The 18,112-nt window shown below is 47.9% G+C and overlaps 19 non-coding genes across 19 annotated transcripts; 11 read left to right on the top strand and 8 right to left on the bottom strand.

The window, feature by feature from the left end:
* Nucleotides 1-204: 204 nt before the first annotated feature.
* trnar-ucu (transfer RNA arginine (anticodon UCU)) lies at nucleotides 205-276 on the bottom strand. The gene has a single exon. It is a non-coding gene; the product is annotated as a tRNA-Arg (tRNA).
* Nucleotides 277-473: 197 nt separating this feature from the next.
* trnas-cga (transfer RNA serine (anticodon CGA)) lies at nucleotides 474-555 on the top strand. Its single transcript has one exon. It is a non-coding gene; the product is annotated as a tRNA-Ser (tRNA).
* A 194-nt stretch (nucleotides 556-749) lies between these two features.
* Nucleotides 750-822, top strand: trnak-uuu (transfer RNA lysine (anticodon UUU)). Its single transcript has one exon. It is a non-coding gene; the product is annotated as a tRNA-Lys (tRNA).
* Nucleotides 823-3,731: 2,909 nt separating this feature from the next.
* Nucleotides 3,732-3,846, bottom strand: LOC141312797 (U5 spliceosomal RNA). Its single transcript, XR_012349298.1, has one exon. It is a non-coding gene; the product is annotated as a U5 spliceosomal RNA (small nuclear RNA).
* A 572-nt stretch (nucleotides 3,847-4,418) lies between these two features.
* On the bottom strand, nucleotides 4,419-4,490 carry trnar-ucu (transfer RNA arginine (anticodon UCU)). Its single transcript has one exon. It is a non-coding gene; the product is annotated as a tRNA-Arg (tRNA).
* A 197-nt stretch (nucleotides 4,491-4,687) lies between these two features.
* trnas-cga (transfer RNA serine (anticodon CGA)) lies at nucleotides 4,688-4,769 on the top strand. Its single transcript has one exon. It is a non-coding gene; the product is annotated as a tRNA-Ser (tRNA).
* Nucleotides 4,770-4,963: 194 nt separating this feature from the next.
* trnak-uuu (transfer RNA lysine (anticodon UUU)) lies at nucleotides 4,964-5,036 on the top strand. The gene has a single exon. It is a non-coding gene; the product is annotated as a tRNA-Lys (tRNA).
* A 2,907-nt stretch (nucleotides 5,037-7,943) lies between these two features.
* Nucleotides 7,944-8,058, bottom strand: LOC141312796 (U5 spliceosomal RNA). The gene has a single exon (XR_012349297.1). It is a non-coding gene; the product is annotated as a U5 spliceosomal RNA (small nuclear RNA).
* A 572-nt stretch (nucleotides 8,059-8,630) lies between these two features.
* trnar-ucu (transfer RNA arginine (anticodon UCU)) lies at nucleotides 8,631-8,702 on the bottom strand. Its single transcript has one exon. It is a non-coding gene; the product is annotated as a tRNA-Arg (tRNA).
* A 197-nt stretch (nucleotides 8,703-8,899) lies between these two features.
* Nucleotides 8,900-8,981, top strand: trnas-cga (transfer RNA serine (anticodon CGA)). The gene has a single exon. It is a non-coding gene; the product is annotated as a tRNA-Ser (tRNA).
* Nucleotides 8,982-9,175: 194 nt separating this feature from the next.
* trnak-uuu (transfer RNA lysine (anticodon UUU)) lies at nucleotides 9,176-9,248 on the top strand. The gene has a single exon. It is a non-coding gene; the product is annotated as a tRNA-Lys (tRNA).
* A 1,019-nt stretch (nucleotides 9,249-10,267) lies between these two features.
* Nucleotides 10,268-10,349, top strand: trnas-uga (transfer RNA serine (anticodon UGA)). Its single transcript has one exon. It is a non-coding gene; the product is annotated as a tRNA-Ser (tRNA).
* A 177-nt stretch (nucleotides 10,350-10,526) lies between these two features.
* trnak-uuu (transfer RNA lysine (anticodon UUU)) lies at nucleotides 10,527-10,599 on the top strand. Its single transcript has one exon. It is a non-coding gene; the product is annotated as a tRNA-Lys (tRNA).
* Nucleotides 10,600-13,506: 2,907 nt separating this feature from the next.
* LOC141312795 (U5 spliceosomal RNA) lies at nucleotides 13,507-13,621 on the bottom strand. Its single transcript, XR_012349295.1, has one exon. It is a non-coding gene; the product is annotated as a U5 spliceosomal RNA (small nuclear RNA).
* A 572-nt stretch (nucleotides 13,622-14,193) lies between these two features.
* trnar-ucu (transfer RNA arginine (anticodon UCU)) lies at nucleotides 14,194-14,265 on the bottom strand. Its single transcript has one exon. It is a non-coding gene; the product is annotated as a tRNA-Arg (tRNA).
* A 197-nt stretch (nucleotides 14,266-14,462) lies between these two features.
* On the top strand, nucleotides 14,463-14,544 carry trnas-cga (transfer RNA serine (anticodon CGA)). The gene has a single exon. It is a non-coding gene; the product is annotated as a tRNA-Ser (tRNA).
* A 194-nt stretch (nucleotides 14,545-14,738) lies between these two features.
* Nucleotides 14,739-14,811, top strand: trnak-uuu (transfer RNA lysine (anticodon UUU)). The gene has a single exon. It is a non-coding gene; the product is annotated as a tRNA-Lys (tRNA).
* A 2,512-nt stretch (nucleotides 14,812-17,323) lies between these two features.
* On the top strand, nucleotides 17,324-17,395 carry trnah-gug (transfer RNA histidin (anticodon GUG)). Its single transcript has one exon. It is a non-coding gene; the product is annotated as a tRNA-His (tRNA).
* Nucleotides 17,396-17,736: 341 nt separating this feature from the next.
* LOC141312792 (U5 spliceosomal RNA) lies at nucleotides 17,737-17,851 on the bottom strand. The gene has a single exon (XR_012349292.1). It is a non-coding gene; the product is annotated as a U5 spliceosomal RNA (small nuclear RNA).
* Between the last annotated feature and the right edge of the window lie 261 nt (nucleotides 17,852-18,112).

The raw sequence follows: 18,112 nt of genomic DNA, 5'->3' as shown, positions 1-18,112 counted from the left end.
TGCTGGGAGCGAAGAACAGCAAGCGCAACTCTTTGTTAGTATGGTGGACAGTATCTCCCCCTGTCACGTGGAAGACCGGGGTTAGATTCCCCAACGAGGAGACCTAGCTCTCTGCTGCTGTCGAACGACTCATCCAAAAGCTTTTGGTGCAGACAGAGGTCACAGAAGGAGTTCTGCTTCGAGGTCAACCGCAGCCGAAAACAACGCGTTGGCCGGGAATCGAACCCAGGTCAACTGCTTAGAAGGCAGCTATGCTCCCCACAATACCACCAACGCAGGCGCTCAGTGCAAGATTTAAGTGGTCAGAAAAGAATGCTCGAATCCGGGTCATGGCAGCCCTTTGTCGTTGAGCGACGGGGACGTCCAGCTTCTTTTTGCCAACTCACCCTTCAGTTGGATTTTACGCCTGAAGCTCGGCGGCATCCTGTGCTGCCCGCCTCGAGACAAGGGAGCAGGCGGTCCATATGCACGGCGTAGTCGTGGCCGAGAGGTTAAGGCGATGGACTCGAAATCCATTGGGGTCTCCCCGCGCAGGTTCGAACCCTGCCGACTACGGTCGGGCATTCCCCCTTTTACCTTTAGCTTTTTGCGACGGTGGTTGGGCCTTCCAAGGCCTTTGGCCTTCGCTCTCTCTGACGTAATTGCGTGCGGCCTTTGTCCCGTAGCTCCTGTGGCAAGTGAGCTTCTGCTGGGCGGCTTGTGGAGAAAGTATTCTTATATAAAAAGTAAGAGGCGCACAAAACACAAGAGCCTGGATAGCTCAGTCGGTAGAGCATCAGACTTTTAATCTGAGGATCCAGGGTTCAAGTCCCTGTTCGGGCGAAGGGCCATCTTCTTGTTGTCGCCCTCAGCTTGCAGTCGTGCCGGTCCAGGGGCCTCATGTATCAACGCTGCGTACGCACAAAAACTTTGCGTACGCCAGATTTCACGCTCACGTTTGGATTTACTAACGATGAAATGAACGTGAGAATGTGCGTTGATCCACGCCAACTCCATGTCTGGCGTACGTGTATTTTTTTGTGCGTGTGTTTGTTTTATGTCCCTTGGCGACTCCTAGAGGCAATTATTTAAAATTGCACACTACAAAGTATCGCACCAACACATGTGGAAAACATTGCTATTAATTTATAATTGATAAAATGGGTTAATTGAGACAATATTTTTCTACCAGTTATGTGATTTAGAACATATAAAAGCATTTGCAAATGTATACATCCCTTAGTCTATGGCAATGGCAGTGTTGGCCTTATTGGAGGACATTGTCAATGGCCAAATCCGAAGGGAACGCGTTTTTAGGGATCTCAGTGATTTTCTGGCCCACGATGATGACTGGCTTATAAAATGTTTCAGATTTCCAAGAGCTATCCTCTTGGAGCTCTGTGCTGAGTTGGGTCCAAATTTGGAGACAGCGAGGAGCCACGCATTACCCGTTCCCTTACAGGTGCTGATAACGCTTGGTTCCAAAGGGAACTGGCAGACCGCTCGGGGTTAAGCCAGTCGTCTTTGAGCCCTGCAATGCCAGCTGTATGGGACGGGATCATCCGCATGTCTAGCAGGTATATAAGATTTCCATACCATGCAGTTGACCAGCCAAACAAAGCGCAATTTGCAGCGATCACCGGTTATCCTAATGTAAGCGCAAGCGATCGACTGCACGGACATTGCTATAAAGGCGCCATCTGAAGAACAATTTGGATACGTGAATCGGAAACAGCTAAGTTTTACTTTATTTTATTTTATTGAGCGTAACTATTTAACTGCATATCAGGAGACCGCGGTTATCCATTAAAGACGTGGCTGTTAACCCCCCTCAACAACCCACAAACTGACCAAGAGCGCAGATACAATGATGCCCATTCTCGCACTTGTAGAGCGGGCGATTGGGCAGCTGAAATGCCGGTGGCACCAGAGCCGTGCACAGACCTTTTGAGGGGCATATGCTGAAACTGAAAAAAAGGGCACCCCCCCCCCCCTTATATATATATATCTTATTTAAACTAATTCAAACAACACTGCGATCCACTGGGATGTCCCTCTCAATGGCTATATAGGCTATATAATATGATGAAATGTTAATAAATTACATCATGTAATTTACAAGCATCAGCAAATTCAGCAGATAACCATAAAATCTAAATAGAAATTTCTTATAAAATATTTTACCTAGCTGACAAGGATCACTCGGTTGCTTTGTGTCAAACTAAATCACATTATGTCAACATCACACCGTGTGGTGAGGCATTATATGAACCTTTATAGACATAGGCCTACTATTGTTTATTTCATAAAGACAACGTTGCACTTATTCAAACAAGATATTTTACCGTTACAAGACAACGATGTTCATCTGCTTGCGCTCTATGACTCTGACTGATGCGCTGAAACGTAGGCTAAGTCGCCGCTGTTCTCCACCTGCACCTTTACATCGGACCATTTCTTTTTTAATTCGTTCACAGTGCGATGTTCAAACCCCACTGCGTTAACCGCGTCAGCTAAAGTCTCCCTTTTTTTTTTTTTTTTTACAAACTTGCAAATAACAGTTTTTCTCCGGTCTACCGGTGAGGAGCACCTTCAAATCACATTCTGTTAAGTTTCTCTTGCTTGCTTTTTCGTTTGGTTTTGCCAAAGTGGAGTCATTACCATATTAATACGGGGGAGGAGGCAGGGAGGGGTTTTGCGCTCGTGCATGTCCACTCAATTTCACGTTAATTCAGATGTACAAAGAGAAATGCGTGGAATTCCGCGTACGCAGTGTTTCATACATCTGATTTTTTTACTGCGTACGCACATTTACAGCTTTGTCCGTACGCTATGTTTTAGTAATAATTCAACGCAAGTCTTTGTACATGAGGCCCCAGCTCTGCCGTGTGGCGGCGTACGCTTAAAGATCTGATAGAGTTCACATAGAGTGTTTGCTATGCTGCCCCTTCATGAATGTTTCGTTGCTTGTGGTGGGCTGTTTTCCCCTTTAGGAGTTTTATGCTAGGCGATTTCAGTAAAGCGGTAGCCAGTTCATTGTTTTTTCAGCCAACTTTGAGGTTGACAACGGGACAGAGGACATCAGGGCCGCCGCAGTCGTGGCCGAGTGGTTAAGGTGATGGACTAGAAATCCATTGGGGTCTCCCCGAGCAGGTTTGAATCCTGCCGATTACGCTCTTCGCCGGTGCTGAGGAGAAGTGGCTGGGCCCTTTTCTTCCGTGTCCCTAGCACGGATTTGTGTGCCCTCTCTCCACAGTAATAAAAAGCGCCGCTAGTCCTTTTTTTTTTTCAATTCGGACGGCCGGCACCACCAGATGTGAGCCAGTGGGGCGCCGTGATCGTATAGTGGAGAGTACTCTGCGTTGTGGCCGCAGCGAATCCGGGACACGGCAGGCTTTTTGTTCACTGAGCTCCTTTCTCCCACCTCCATTTTTCGTACGGGTGCGGTGCCAGTTAAACTATACCAACAACGCAGGCAGCAGAGGCTGGCTTTCAGGGTCAACAAAGAAGGATCGAAGCGCACGAGTCACTGATAGGGCCAAAAGAGCTAAAAGCCATCTTTGTTTGAGCCCGTCCAGAGTTTTTCTCGCGTCATGGACGAGAGAGCGCTGTCTTTCCATGCTGGCTTAAGAAATTTGAAGCTGCGAAGCTGGAAGCGCAAAGGCTGCAAACACAGACCATGACGAGGCGCGCTTTGTTCCACTGCACGCTGGCGGGTGGCCAGATTGACTCTGCTCTTGACACTCTAGTGTAGCTCTGCTGTGAGCAGAGCCCCCAAAAATACAGGTCACTCGCAAAGGTTCCCCTCCACGGAAATCTTTAGTAAAAAGCGAAAGATTTATGCGCTGATGACGAGAAACTCGAGATGTGTCTCTATGCCCTTGGACCTTTGCGCTCACTGTGGTAAACCACTACGCTCACCAAGGGTAATCTAGGGTGCCGACACCTCACAACATGATTTTCGTCACCCCCCTCACTCCAAATGGGAGAAGTAAAAGTTATGAAAGTCCCTTCCCTCACCCAGTATTCACAAACCAGATCAAGGTAATGTCATCTCTTTTTTCATGCCCCCGTATTAGAGGCCAAAAAAAATATTAAATGAAATAAAGCGGTCCAAATAATGACCCACTGTAATGTGTAGCATTCAAGATATTGAGAGACTTTAGCTCGTGGCTGGTCAATCTGGTATTTCATGGAGTAGGGGCTCGTTTTGGCAAGTTGGGTGCAGTCGCGTGTGCTGGGAGCGAAGAACAGCAAGCGCAACTCTTTGTTAGTATGGTGGACAGTATCTCCCCCTGTCACGTGGAAGACCGGGGTTAGATTCCCCAACGAGGAGACCTAGCTCTCTGCTGCTGTCGAACGACTCATCCAAAAGCTTTTGGTGCAGACAGAGGTCACAGAAGGAGTTCTGCTTCGAGGTCAACCGCAGCCGAAAACAACGCGTTGGCCGGGAATCGAACCCAGGTCAACTGCTTAGAAGGCAGCTATGCTCCCCACAATACCACCAACGCAGGCGCTCAGTGCAAGATTTAAGTGGTCAGAAAAGAATGCTCGAATCCGGGTCATGGCAGCCCTTTGTCGTTGAGCGACGGGGACGTCCAGCTTCTTTTTGCCAACTCACCCTTCAGTTGGATTTTGCGCCAGAAGCTCGGCGGCATCCTGTGCTGCCCGCCTCGAGACAAGGGAGCAGGCGGTCCGTATGCACGGCGTAGTCGTGGCCGAGAGGTTAAGGCGATGGACTCGAAATCCATTGGGGTCTCCCCGCGCAGGTTCGAACCCTGCCGACTACGGTCGGGCATTCCCCCTTTTACCTTTAGCTTTTTGCGACGGTGGTTGGGCCTTCCAAGGCCTTTGGCCTTCGCTCTCTCTGACGTAATTGCGTGCGGCCTTTGTCCCGTAGCTCCTGTGGCAAGTGAGCTTCTGCTGGGCGGCTTGTGGAGAAAGTATTCTTATATAAAAAGTAAGAGGCGCACAAAACACAAGAGCCTGGATAGCTCAGTCGGTAGAGCATCAGACTTTTAATCTGAGGATCCAGGGTTCAAGTCCCTGTTCGGGCGAAGGGCCATCTTCTTGTTGTCGCCCTCAGCTTGCAGTCGTGCCGGTCCAGGGGCCTCATGTATCAACGCTGCGTACGCACAAAAACTTTGCGTACGCCAGATTTCACGCTCACGTTTGGATTTACTAACGATGAAATGAACGTGAGAATGTGCGTTGATCCACGCCAACTCCATGTCTGGCGTACGTGTATTTTTTTGTGCGTGTGTTTGTTTTATGTCCCTTGGCGACTCCTAGAGGCAATTATTTAAAATTGCACACTACAAAGTATCGCACCAACACATGTGGAAAACATTGCTATTAATTTATAATTGATAAAATGGGTTAATTGAGACAATATTTTTCTACCAGTTATGTGATTTAGAACATATAAAAGCATTTGCAAATGTATACATCCCTTAGTCTATGGCAATGGCAGTGTTGGCCTTATTGGAGGACATTGTCAATGGCCAAATCCGAAGGGAACGCGTTTTTAGGGATCTCAGTGATTTTCTGGCCCACGATGATGACTGGCTTATAAAATGTTTCAGATTTCCAAGAGCTATCCTCTTGGAGCTCTGTGCTGAGTTGGGTCCAAATTTGGAGACAGCGAGGAGCCACGCATTACCCGTTCCCTTACAGGTGCTGATAACGCTTGGTTCCAAAGGGAACTGGCAGACCGCTCGGGGTTAAGCCAGTCGTCTTTGAGCCCTGCAATGCCAGCTGTATGGGACGGGATCATCCGCATGTCTAGCAGGTATATAAGATTTCCATACCATGCAGTTGACCAGCCAAACAAAGCGCAATTTGCAGCGATCACCGGTTATCCTAATGTAAGCGCAAGCGATCGACTGCACGGACATTGCTATAAAGGCGCCATCTGAAGAACAATTTGGATACGTGAATCGGAAACAGCTAAGTTTTACTTTATTTTATTTTATTGAGCGTAACTATTTAACTGCATATCAGGAGACCGCGGTTATCCATTAAAGACGTGGCTGTTAACCCCCCTCAACAACCCACAAACTGACCAAGAGCGCAGATACAATGATGCCCATTCTCGCACTTGTAGAGCGGGCGATTGGGCAGCTGAAATGCCGGTGGCACCAGAGCCGTGCACAGACCTTTTGAGGGGCATATGCTGAAACTGAAAAAAAGGGCACCCCCCCCCCTTATATATATATATCTTATTTAAACTAATTCAAACAACACTGCGATCCACTGGGATGTCCCTCTCAATGGCTATATAGGCTATATAATATGATGAAATGTTAATAAATTACATCATGTAATTTACAAGCATCAGCAAATTCAGCAGATAACCATAAAATCTAAATAGAAATTTCTTATAAAATATTTTACCTAGCTGACAAGGATCACTCGGTTGCTTTGTGTCAAACTAAATCACATTATGTCAACATCACACCGTGTGGTGAGGCATTATATGAACCTTTATAGACATAGGCCTACTATTGTTTATTTCATAAAGACAACGTTGCACTTATTCAAACAAGATATTTTACCGTTACAAGACAACGATGTTCATCTGCTTGCGCTCTATGACTCTGACTGATGCGCTGAAACGTAGGCTAAGTCGCCGCTGTTCTCCACCTGCACCTTTACATCGGACCATTTCTTTTTTAATTCGTTCACAGTGCGATGTTCAAACCCCACTGCGTTAACCGCGTCAGCTAAAGTCTCCCTTTTTTTTTTTTTTTTTACAAACTTGCAAATAACAGTTTTTCTCCGGTCTACCGGTGAGGAGCACCTTCAAATCACATTCTGTTAAGTTTCTCTTGCTTGCTTTTTCGTTTGGTTTTGCCAAAGTGGAGTCATTACCATATTAATACGGGGGAGGAGGCAGGGAGGGGTTTTGCGCTCGTGCATGTGCACTCAATTTCACGTTAATTCAGATGTACAAAGAGAAATGCGTGGAATTCCGCGTACGCAGTGTTTCATACATCTGATTTTTTTACTGCGTACGCACATTTACAGCTTTGTCCGTACGCTATGTTTTAGTAATAATTCAACGCAAGTCTTTGTACATGAGGCCCCAGCTCTGCCGTGTGGCGGCGTACGCTTAAAGATCTGATAGAGTTCACATAGAGTGTTTGCTATGCTGCCCCTTCATGAATGTTTCGTTGCTTGTGGTGGGCTGTTTTCCCCTTTAGGAGTTTTATGCTAGGCGATTTCAGTAAAGCGGTAGCCAGTTCATTGTTTTTTCAGCCAACTTTGAGGTTGACAACGGGACAGAGGACATCAGGGCCGCCGCAGTCGTGGCCGAGTGGTTAAGGCGATGGACTAGAAATCCATTGGGGTCTCCCCGAGCAGGTTTGAATCCTGCCGATTACGCTCTTCGCCGGTGCTGAGGAGAAGTGGCTGGGCCCTTTTCTTCCGTGTCCCTAGCACGGATTTGTGTGCCCTCTCTCCACAGTAATAAAAAGCGCCGCTAGTCCTTTTTTTTTTTCAATTCGGACGGCCGGCACCACCAGATGTGAGCCAGTGGGGCGCCGTGATCGTATAGTGGAGAGTACTCTGCGTTGTGGCCGCAGCGAATCCGGGACACGGCAGGCTTTTTGTTCACTGAGCTCCTTTCTCCCACCTCCATTTTTCGTACGGGTGCGGTGCCAGTTAAACTATACCAACAACGCAGGCAGCAGAGGCTGGCTTTCAGGGTCAACAAAGAAGGATCGAAGCGCACGAGTCACTGATAGGGCCAAAAGAGCTAAAAGCCATCTTTGTTTGAGCCCGTCCAGAGTTTTTCTCGCGTCATGGACGAGAGAGCGCTGTCTTTCCATGCTGGCTTAAGAAATTTGAAGCTGCGAAGCTGGAAGCGCAAAGGCTGCAAACACAGACCATGACGAGGCGCGCTTTGTTCCACTGCACGCTGGCGGGTGGCCAGATTGACTCTGCTCTTGACACTCTAGTGTAGCTCTGCTGTGAGCAGAGCCCCCAAAAATACAGGTCACTCGCAAAGGTTCCCCTCCACGGAAATCTTTAGTAAAAAGCGAAAGATTTATGCGCTGATGACGAGAAACTCGAGATGTGTCTCTATGCCCTTGGACCTTTGCGCTCACTGTGGTAAACCACTACGCTCACCAAGGGTAATCTAGGGTGCCGACACCTCACAACATGATTTTCGTCACCCCCCTCACTCCAAATGGGAGAAGTAAAAGTTATGAAAGTCCCTTCCCTCACCCAGTATTCACAAACCAGATCAAGGTAATGTCATCTCTTTTTTCATGCCCCCGTATTAGAGGCCAAAAAAAATATTAAATGAAATAAAGCGGTCCAAATAATGACCCACTGTAATGTGTAGCATTCAAGATATTGAGAGACTTTAGCTCGTGGCTGGTCAATCTGGTATTTCATGGAGTAGGGGCTCGTTTTGGCAAGTTGGGTGCAGTCGCGTGTGCTGGGAGCGAAGAACAGCAAGCGCAACTCTTTGTTAGTATGGTGGACAGTATCTCCCCCTGTCACGTGGAAGACCGGGGTTAGATTCCCCAACGAGGAGACCTAGCTCTCTGCTGCTGTCGAACGACTCATCCAAAAGCTTTTGGTACAGACAGAGGTCACAGAAGGAGTTCTGCTTCGAGGTCAACCGCAGCCGAAAACAACGCGTTGGCCGGGAATCGAACCCAGGTCAACTGCTTAGAAGGCAGCTATGCTCCCCACAATACCACCAACGCAGGCGCTCAGTGCAAGATTTAAGTGGTCAGAAAAGAATGCTCGAATCCGGGTCATGGCAGCCCTTTGTCGTTGAGCGACGGGGACGTCCAGCTTCTTTTTGCCAACTCACCCTTCAGTTGGATTTTGCGCCTGAAGCTCGGCGGCATCCTGTGCTGCCCGCCTCGAGACAAGGGAGCAGGCGGTCCATATGCACGGCGTAGTCGTGGCCGAGAGGTTAAGGCGATGGACTCGAAATCCATTGGGGTCTCCCCGCGCAGGTTCGAACCCTGCCGACTACGGTCGGGCATTCCCCCTTTTACCTTTAGCTTTTTGCGACGGTGGTTGGGCCTTCCAAGGCCTTTGGCCTTCGCTCTCTCTGACGTAATTGCGTGCGGCCTTTGTCCCGTAGCTCCTGTGGCAAGTGAGCTTCTGCCGGGCGGCTTGTGGAGAAAGTATTCTTATATAAAAAGTAAGAGGCGCACAAAACACAATAGCCTGGATAGCTCAGTCGGTAGAGCATCAGACTTTTAATCTGAGGATCCAGGGTTCAAGTCCCTGTTCGGGCGAAGGGCCATCTTCTTGTTGTCGCCCTCAGCTTGCAGTCGTGCCGGTCCAGCTCTGCCGTGAGGCGGCGTACGCTTAAAGATGTGACAGAGTTCACATAGAGTGTTTGCTATGCTGCCCCTTCATGAATTTTTCGTTGCTTGTGGTGGGCTGTTTATGCGCTGATGACGAGAAACTTGATATGTGTCTCTATGCCCTTGGACCTGTGCGCTCACTGTGGTAAACCACTACGCTCACCAAGGGTAATCTAGGCTGCCAACACCTGCCAACATGATTTTCATCACCCCCCTCACTCTAAATGGGAGAAGTAAAAGTTACGAAAGTCCCTTCCCTCACCCAGTATTCACAAACCCGATCAAGGTAATGTCATCTCTTTTTTCATGCCCCCGTATTAGAGGCCAAAAAAAATATTAAATGAAATAAATCGGTCCAAATTATGACCCTCTGTAATGTGTAGCATTCAAGATGTTGAGAGAGTTTAGCTCGTGGCGGGTCAATCTGGTATTTCATGGAGTAGGGGCTCATTTTGGCAAGTTGGGTGCAGTCGCGTGTGCTGAGAGCGAAGAACAGCAAGCGCAAATCTTCGTTAGTATTGTGGACAGTATCTCCCCCTGTCACGTGGAAGACCGGGGTTAGATTCCCCAAAGAGGAGACCTAGTTCTTTGCTGCTGTTGAACGACTCATCCAAAAGCTTTTGGTGCAGACAGAGGTCACAGAAGGAGTTCTGCTTCGAGGTCAACCGCAGCCAAAAACTGTGCGTTGGCCGGGAATCGAACCCGGGTCAACTTCTTGGAAGGCAGCTATGCTCACCACAATACCACCAACGCAGGCGCTTGGTGTCAGATTTAAGCGGTCGGATAAGAATGCTCGAATCCGGGTCATGGCAGCCCTTTGTCGTTGAGCGACGGGGACGTCCAGCTTCTTTTTGCCAACTCACCCTTCAGTTGGATTTTGCGCCTGAAGCTCGGCGGCATCCTGTGCTGCCCGCCTCGAGACGAGAGCAGGCGGTCCACATGCAGGCGTAGTCGTGGCCGAGAGGTTAAGGCGATGGACTTGAAATCCATTGGGGTCTCCCCGCGCAGGTTCGAACCCTGCCGACTACGGTCGGGCATTCCCCCTTTTGCCTTTAGCTTTTTGCGACGGTGGTTTGGCCTTCGCTCTCTCTGACGTAATTGCGTGCGGCCTTTGTCCCGTAGCTCCTGTGGCAAGTGAGCTTCTGCTGGGCGGCTTGTGGAGAAAGTATTCTTATATAAAAAGTAAGAGGCGCACAAAACACAAGAGCCTGGATAGCTCAGTCGGTAGAGCATCAGACTTTTAATCTGAGGATCCAGGGTTCAAGTCCCTGTTCGGGCGAAGGGCCATCTTCTTGTTGTCGCCCTCAGCTTGCAGTCGTGCCGGTCCAGGGGACTCATGTATCAACGCTGCGTACGCACAAAAACTTTGCGTACGCCAGATTTCACGCTCACGTTTGGATTTACTAACGATGAAATGAACGTGAGAATGTGCGTTGATCCACGCCAACTCCATGTCTGGCGTACGTGTATTTTTTTGTGCGTGTGTTTGTATGTCCCTTGGCGACTCCTAGAGGCAATTATTTAAAATTGCACACTACAAAGTATCGCACCAACACATGTGGAAAACATTGCTATTAATTTATAATTGATAAAATGGGTTAATTGAGACAATATTTTTCTACCAGTTATGTGATTTAGAACATATAAAAGCATTTGCAAATGTATACATCCCTTAGTCTATGGCAATGGCAGTGTTGGCCTTATTGGAGGACATTGTCAATGGCCAAATCCGAAGGGAACGCGTTTTTAGGGATCTCAGTGATTTTCTGGCCCACGATGATGACTGGCTTATAAAATGTTTCAGATTTCCAAGAGCTATCCTCTTGGAGCTCTGTGCTGAGTTGGGTCCAAATTTGGAGACAGCGAGGAGCCACGCATTACCCGTTCCCTTACAGGTGCTGATAACGCTTGGTTCCAAAGGGAACTGGCAGACCGCTCGGGGTTAAGCCAGTCGTCTTTGAGCCCTGCAATGCCAGCTGTATGGGACGGGATCATCCGCATGTCTAGCAGGTATATAAGATTTCCATACCATGCAGTTGACCAGCCAAACAAAGCGCAATTTGCAGCGATCACCGGTTATCCTAATGTAAGCGCAAGCGATCGACTGCACGGACATTGCTATAAAGGCGCCATCTGAAGAACAATTTGGATACGTGAATCGGAAACAGCTAAGTTTTACTTTATTTTATTTTATTGAGCGTAACTATTTAACTGCATATCAGGAGACCGCGGTTATCCATTAAAGACGTGGCTGTTAACCCCCCTCAACAACCCACAAACTGACCAAGAGCGCAGATACAATGATGCCCATTCTCGCACTTGTAGAGCGGGCGATTGGGCAGCTGAAATGCCGGTGGCACCAGAGCCGTGCACAGACCTTTTGAGGGGCATATGCTGAAACTGAAAAAAAGGGCACCCCCCCCCCCCCTTATATATATATATCTTATTTAAACTAATTCAAACAACACTGCGATCCACTGGGATGTCCCTCTCAATGGCTATATAGGCTATATAATATGATGAAATGTTAATAAATTACATCATGTAATTTACAAGCATCAGCAAATTCAGCAGATAACCATAAAATCTAAATAGAAATTTCTTATAAAATATTTTACCTAGCTGACAAGGATCACTCGGTTGCTTTGTGTCAAACTAAATCACATTATGTCAACATCACACCGTGTGGTGAGGCATTATATGAACCTTTATAGACATAGGCCTACTATTGTTTATTTCATAAAGACAACGTTGCACTTATTCAAACAAGATATTTTACCGTTACAAGACAACGATGTTCATCTGCTTGCGCTCTATGACTCTGACTGATGCGCTGAAACGTAGGCTAAGTCGCCGCTGTTCTCCACCTGCACCTTTACATCGGACCATTTCTTTTTTAATTCGTTCACAGTGCGATGTTCAAACCCCACTGCGTTAACCGCGTCAGCTAAAGTCTCCCTTTTTTTTTTTTTTTTTACAAACTTGCAAATAACAGTTTTTCTCCGGTCTACCGGTGAGGAGCACCTTCAAATCACATTCTGTTAAGTTTCTCTTGCTTGCTTTTTCGTTTGGTTTTGCCAAAGTGGAGTCATTACCATATTAATACGGGGGAGGAGGCAGGGAGGGGTTTTGCGCTCGTGCATGTGCACTCAATTTCACGTTAATTCAGATGTACAAAGAGAAATGCGTGGAATTCCGCGTACGCAGTGTTTCATACATCTGATTTTTTTACTGCGTACGCACATTTACAGCTTTGTCCGTACGCTATGTTTTAGTAATAATTCAACGCAAGTCTTTGTACATGAGGCCCCAGCTCTGCCGTGTGGCGGCGTACGCTTAAAGATCTGATAGAGTTCACATAGAGTGTTTGCTATGCTGCCCCTTCATGAATGTTTCGTTGCTTGTGGTGGGCTGTTTTCCCCTTTAGGAGTTTTATGCTAGGCGATTTCAGTAAAGCGGTAGCCAGTTCATTGTTTTTTCAGCCAACTTTGAGGTTGACAACGGGACAGAGGACATCAGGGCCGCCGCAGTCGTGGCCGAGTGGTTAAGGCGATGGACTAGAAATCCATTGGGGTCTCCCCGAGCAGGTTTGAATCCTGCCGATTACGCTCTTCGCCGGTGCTGAGGAGAAGTGGCTGGGCCCTTTTCTTCCGTGTCCCTAGCACGGATTTGTGTGCCCTCTCTCCACAGTAATAAAAAGCGCCGCTAGTCCTTTTTTTTTTTCAATTCGGACGGCCGGCACCACCAGATGTGAGCCAGTGGGGCGCCGTGATCGTATAGTGGAGAGTACTCTGCGTTGTGGCCGCAGCGAATCCGGGACACGGCAGGCTTTTTGTTCACTGAGCTCCTTTCTCCCACCTCCATTTTTCGTACGGGTGCGGTGCCAGTTAAACTATACCAACAACGCAGGCAGCAGAGGCTGGCTTTCAGGGTCAACAAAGAAGGATCGAAGCGCACGAGTCACTGATAGGGCCAAAAGAGCTAAAAGCCATCTTTGTTTGAGCCCGTCCAGAGTTTTTCTCGCGTCATGGACGAGAGAGCGCTGTCTTTCCATGCTGGCTTAAGAAATTTGAAGCTGCGAAGCTGGAAGCGCAAAGGCTGCAAACACAGACCATGACGAGGCGCGCTTTGTTCCACTGCACGCTGGCGGGTGGCCAGATTGACTCTGCTCTTGACACTCTAGTGTAGCTCTGCTGTGAGCAGAGCCCCCAAAAATACAGGTCACTCGCAAAGGTTCCCCTCCACGGAAATCTTTAGTAAAAAGCGAAAGATTTATGCGCTGATGACGAGAAACTCGAGATGTGTCTCTATGCCCTTGGACCTTTGCGCTCACTGTGGTAAACCACTACGCTCACCAAGGGTAATCTAGGGTGCCGACACCTCACAACATGATTTTCGTCACCCCCCTCACTCCAAATGGGAGAAGTAAAAGTTATGAAAGTCCCTTCCCTCACCCAGTATTCACAAACCAGATCAAGGTAATGTCATCTCTTTTTTCATGCCCCCGTATTAGAGGCCAAAAAAAATATTAAATGAAATAAAGCGGTCCAAATAATGACCCACTGTAATGTGTAGCATTCAAGATATTGAGAGACTTTAGCTCGTGGCTGGTCAATCTGGTATTTCATGGAGTAGGGGCTCGTTTTGGCAAGTTGGGTGCAGTCGCGTGTGCTGGGAGCGAAGAACAGCAAGCGCAACTCTTTGTTAGTATGGTGGACAGTATCTCCCCCTGTCACGTGGAAGACCGGGGTTAGATTCCCCAACGAGGAGACCTAGCTCTCTGCTGCTGTCGAACGACTCATCCAAAAGCTTTTGGTACAGACAGAGGTCACAGAAGGAGTTCTGCTTCGAGGTCAACCGCAGCCGAAAACAACGCGTTGGCCGGGAATCGAACCCAGGTCAACTGCTTAGAAGGCAGCTATGCTCCCCACAATACCACCAACGCAGGCGCTCAGTGCAAGATTTAAGTGGTCAGAAAAGAATGCTCGAATCCGGGTCATGGCAGCCCTTTGTCGTTGAGCGACGGGGACGTCCAGCTTCTTTTTGCCAACTCACCCTTCAGTTGGATTTTGCGCCTGAAGCTCGGCGGCATCCTGTGCTGCCCGCCTCGAGACAAGGGAGCAGGCGGTCCATATGCACGGCGTAGTCGTGGCCGAGAGGTTAAGGCGATGGACTCGAAATCCATTGGGGTCTCCCCGCGCAGGTTCGAACCCTGCCGACTACGGTCGGGCATTCCCCCTTTTACCTTTAGCTTTTTGCGACGGTGGTTGGGCCTTCCAAGGCCTTTGGCCTTCGCTCTCTCTGACGTAATTGCGTGCGGCCTTTGTCCCGTAGCTCCTGTGGCAAGTGAGCTTCTGCCGGGCGGCTTGTGGAGAAAGTATTCTTATATAAAAAGTAAGAGGCGCACAAAACACAATAGCCTGGATAGCTCAGTCGGTAGAGCATCAGACTTTTAATCTGAGGATCCAGGGTTCAAGTCCCTGTTCGGGCGAAGGGCCATCTTCTTGTTGTCGCCCTCAGCTTGCAGTCGTGCCGGTCCAGGGGCCTCATGTATCAACGCTGCGTACGCACAAAAACTTTGCGTACGCCAGATTTCACGCTCACGTTTGGATTTACTAACGATGAAATGAACGTGAGAATGTGCGTTGATCCACGCCAACTCCATGTCTGGCGTACGTGTATTTTTTTGTGCGTGTGTTTGTTTTATGTCCCTTGGCGACTCCTAGAGGCAATTATTTAAAATTGCACACTACAAAGTATCGCACCAACACATGTGGAAAACATTGCTATTAATTTATAATTGATCAAATGGGTTAATTGAGACAATATTTTTCTACCAGTTATGTGATTTAGAACATATAAAAGCATTTGCAAATGTATACATCCCTTAGTCTATGGCAATGGCAGTGTTGGCCTTATTGGAGGACATTGTCAATGGCCAAATCCGAAGGGAACGCGTTTTTAGGGATCTCAGTGATTTTCTGGCCCACGATGATGACTGGCTTATAAAATGTTTCAGATTTCCAAGAGCTATCCTCTTGGAGCTCTGTGCTGAGTTGGGTCCAAATTTGGAGACAGCGAGGAGCCACGCATTACCCGTTCCCTTACAGGTGCTGATAACGCTTGGTTCCAAAGGGAACTGGCAGACCGCTCGGGGTTAAGCCAGTCGTCTTTGAGCCCTGCAATGCCAGCTGTATGGGACGGGATCATCCGCATGTCTAGCAGGTATATAAGATTTTCATACCATGCAGTTGACCAGCCAAACAAAGCGCAATTTGCAGCGATCACCGGTTATCCTAATGTAAGCGCAAGCGATCGACTGCACGGACATTGCTATAAAGGCGCCATCTGAAGAACAATTTGGATACGTGAATCGGAAACAGCTAAGTTTTACTTTATTTTATTTTATTGAGCGTAACTATTTAACTGCATATCAGGAGACCGCGGTTATCCATTAAAGACGTGGCTGTTAACCCCCCTCAACAACCCACAAACTGACCAAGAGCGCAGATACAATGATGCCCATTCTCGCACTTGTAGAGCGGGCGATTGGGCAGCTGAAATGCCGGTGGCACCAGAGCCGTGCACAGACCTTTTGAGGGGCATATGCTGAAACTGAAAAAAAGGGCACCCCCCCCCCCCTTATATATATATATCTTATTTAAAACATTAACATTAAAACATTCAAAACTAATTCAAACAACACTGCGATCCACTGGGATGTCCCTCTCAATGGCTATATAGGCTATATAATATGATGAAATGTTAATAAATTACATCATGTAATTTACAAGCATCAGCAAATTCAGCAGATAACCATAAAATCTAAATAGAAATTTCTTATAAAATATTTTACCTAGCTGACAAGGATCACTCGGTTGCTTTGTGTCAAACTAAATCACATTATGTCAACATCACACCGTGTGGTGAGGCATTATATGAACCTTTATAGACATAGGCCTACTATTGTTTATTTCATAAAGACAACGTTGCACTTATTCAAACAAGATATTTTACCGTTACAAGACAACGATGTTCATCTGCTTGCGCTCTATGACTCTGACTGATGCGCTGAAACGTAGGCTAAGTCGCCGCTGTTCTCCACCTGCACCTTTACATCGGACCATTTCTTTTTTAATTCGTTCACAGTGCGATGTTCAAACCCCACTGCGTTAACCGCGTCAGCTAAAGTCTCCCTTTTTTTTTTTTTTTTTACAAACTTGCAAATAACAGTTTTTCTCCGGTCTACCGGTGAGGAGCACCTTCAAATCACATTCTGTTAAGTTTCTCTTGCTTGCTTTTTCGTTTGGTTTTGCCAAAGTGGAGTCATTACCATATTAATACGGGGGAGGAGGCAGGGAGGGGTTTTGCGCTCGTGCATGTGCACTCAATTTCACGTTAATTCAGATGTACAAAGAGAAATGCATGGAATTCCGCGTACGCAGTGTTTCATACATCTGATTTTTTTACTGCGTACGCACATTTACAGCTTTGTCCGTACGCTATGTTTTAGTAATAATTCAACGCAAGTCTTTGTACATGAGGCCCCAGCTCTGCCGTGTGGCGGCGTACGCTTAAAGATCTGATAGAGTTCACATAGAGTGTTTGCTATGCTGCCCCTTCATGAATGTTTCGTTGCTTGTGGTGGGCTGTTTTCCCCTTTAGGAGTTTTATGCTAGGCGATTTCAGTAAAGCGGTAGCCAGTTCATTGTTTTTTCAGCCAACTTTGAGGTTGACAACGGGACAGAGGACATCAGGGCCGCCGCAGTCGTGGCCGAGTGGTTAAGGCGATGGACTAGAAATCCATTGGGGTCTCCCCGAGCAGGTTTGAATCCTGCCGATTACGCTCTTCGCCGGTGCTGAGGAGAAGTGGCTGGGCCCTTTTCTTCCGTGTCCCTAGCACGGATTTGTGTGCCCTCTCTCCACAGTAATAAAAAGCGCCGCTAGTCCTTTTTTTTTTTCAATTCGGACGGCCGGCACCACCAGATGTGAGCCAGTGGTGCGCCGTGATCGTATAGTGGTTAGTACTCTGCGTTGTGGCCGCAGCAACCCCGGTTCGAATCCGGGTCACGGCAGGCTTTTTGTTCACTGAGCTCCTTTCTGCCACCTCCATTTTTCGTACGGGTGCGGTGCCAGCTAAACTATACCAACAACGCAGGCAGCAGAGGCTGGCTTTCGGGGTCAACAAAGAAGGCTCGAAGTGCACGAGTCACTGATGGGGCCAAAAGAGCTGAAGCCATCTTTGTTTGATCCCGTCATGGACGAGAGAGCGCTCTCTTTCCATGCTGGCTAAAGAAATTTGAAGCGGCGAAGCTGGAAGCGCAAAGGCTGCAAACACAGACCATGACGAGGCGCGCTTCGTTCCACTGCACGCTGGCGGGTGGCCAGATTGACTCTGCTCTTGACACTATAGTGTAGCTCTGCTGTGAGCAGAGCCCCCAAAAATACAGGTCACTCGCAAAGGTTCCCCTCCACGGAAATCTTTAGTAAAAGGCGAAAGATTTATGCGCTGATGACGAGAAACTCGAGATGTGTCTCTATGCCCTTGGACCTGTGCGCTCACTGTGGTAAACCACTACGCTCACCAAGGGTAATCTAGGGTGCCAACACCTGCCAACATGATTTTCGTCACCCCCCTCACTCCAAATGGGAGAAGTAAAAGTTACGAAAGTCCCTTCCCTCACCCAGTATTCACAAACCCGATCAAGGTAATGTCATCTCTTTTTTCATGCCCCAGTATTAGAGGCCAAAAAACAAATATTAAATGAAATAAAGCGGTCCAAATAATGACC

The sequence above is a fragment of the Garra rufa genome, unplaced genomic scaffold (assembly GCF_049309525.1).
Source record: "Garra rufa unplaced genomic scaffold, GarRuf1.0 hap1_unplaced_005, whole genome shotgun sequence".
Classification (NCBI taxonomy): domain Eukaryota; kingdom Metazoa; phylum Chordata; class Actinopteri; order Cypriniformes; family Cyprinidae; genus Garra; species Garra rufa.
The sequence above is the reverse complement of the archived record's forward strand: the minus strand, read 5'-3'. Positions and strand labels throughout refer to the sequence as shown.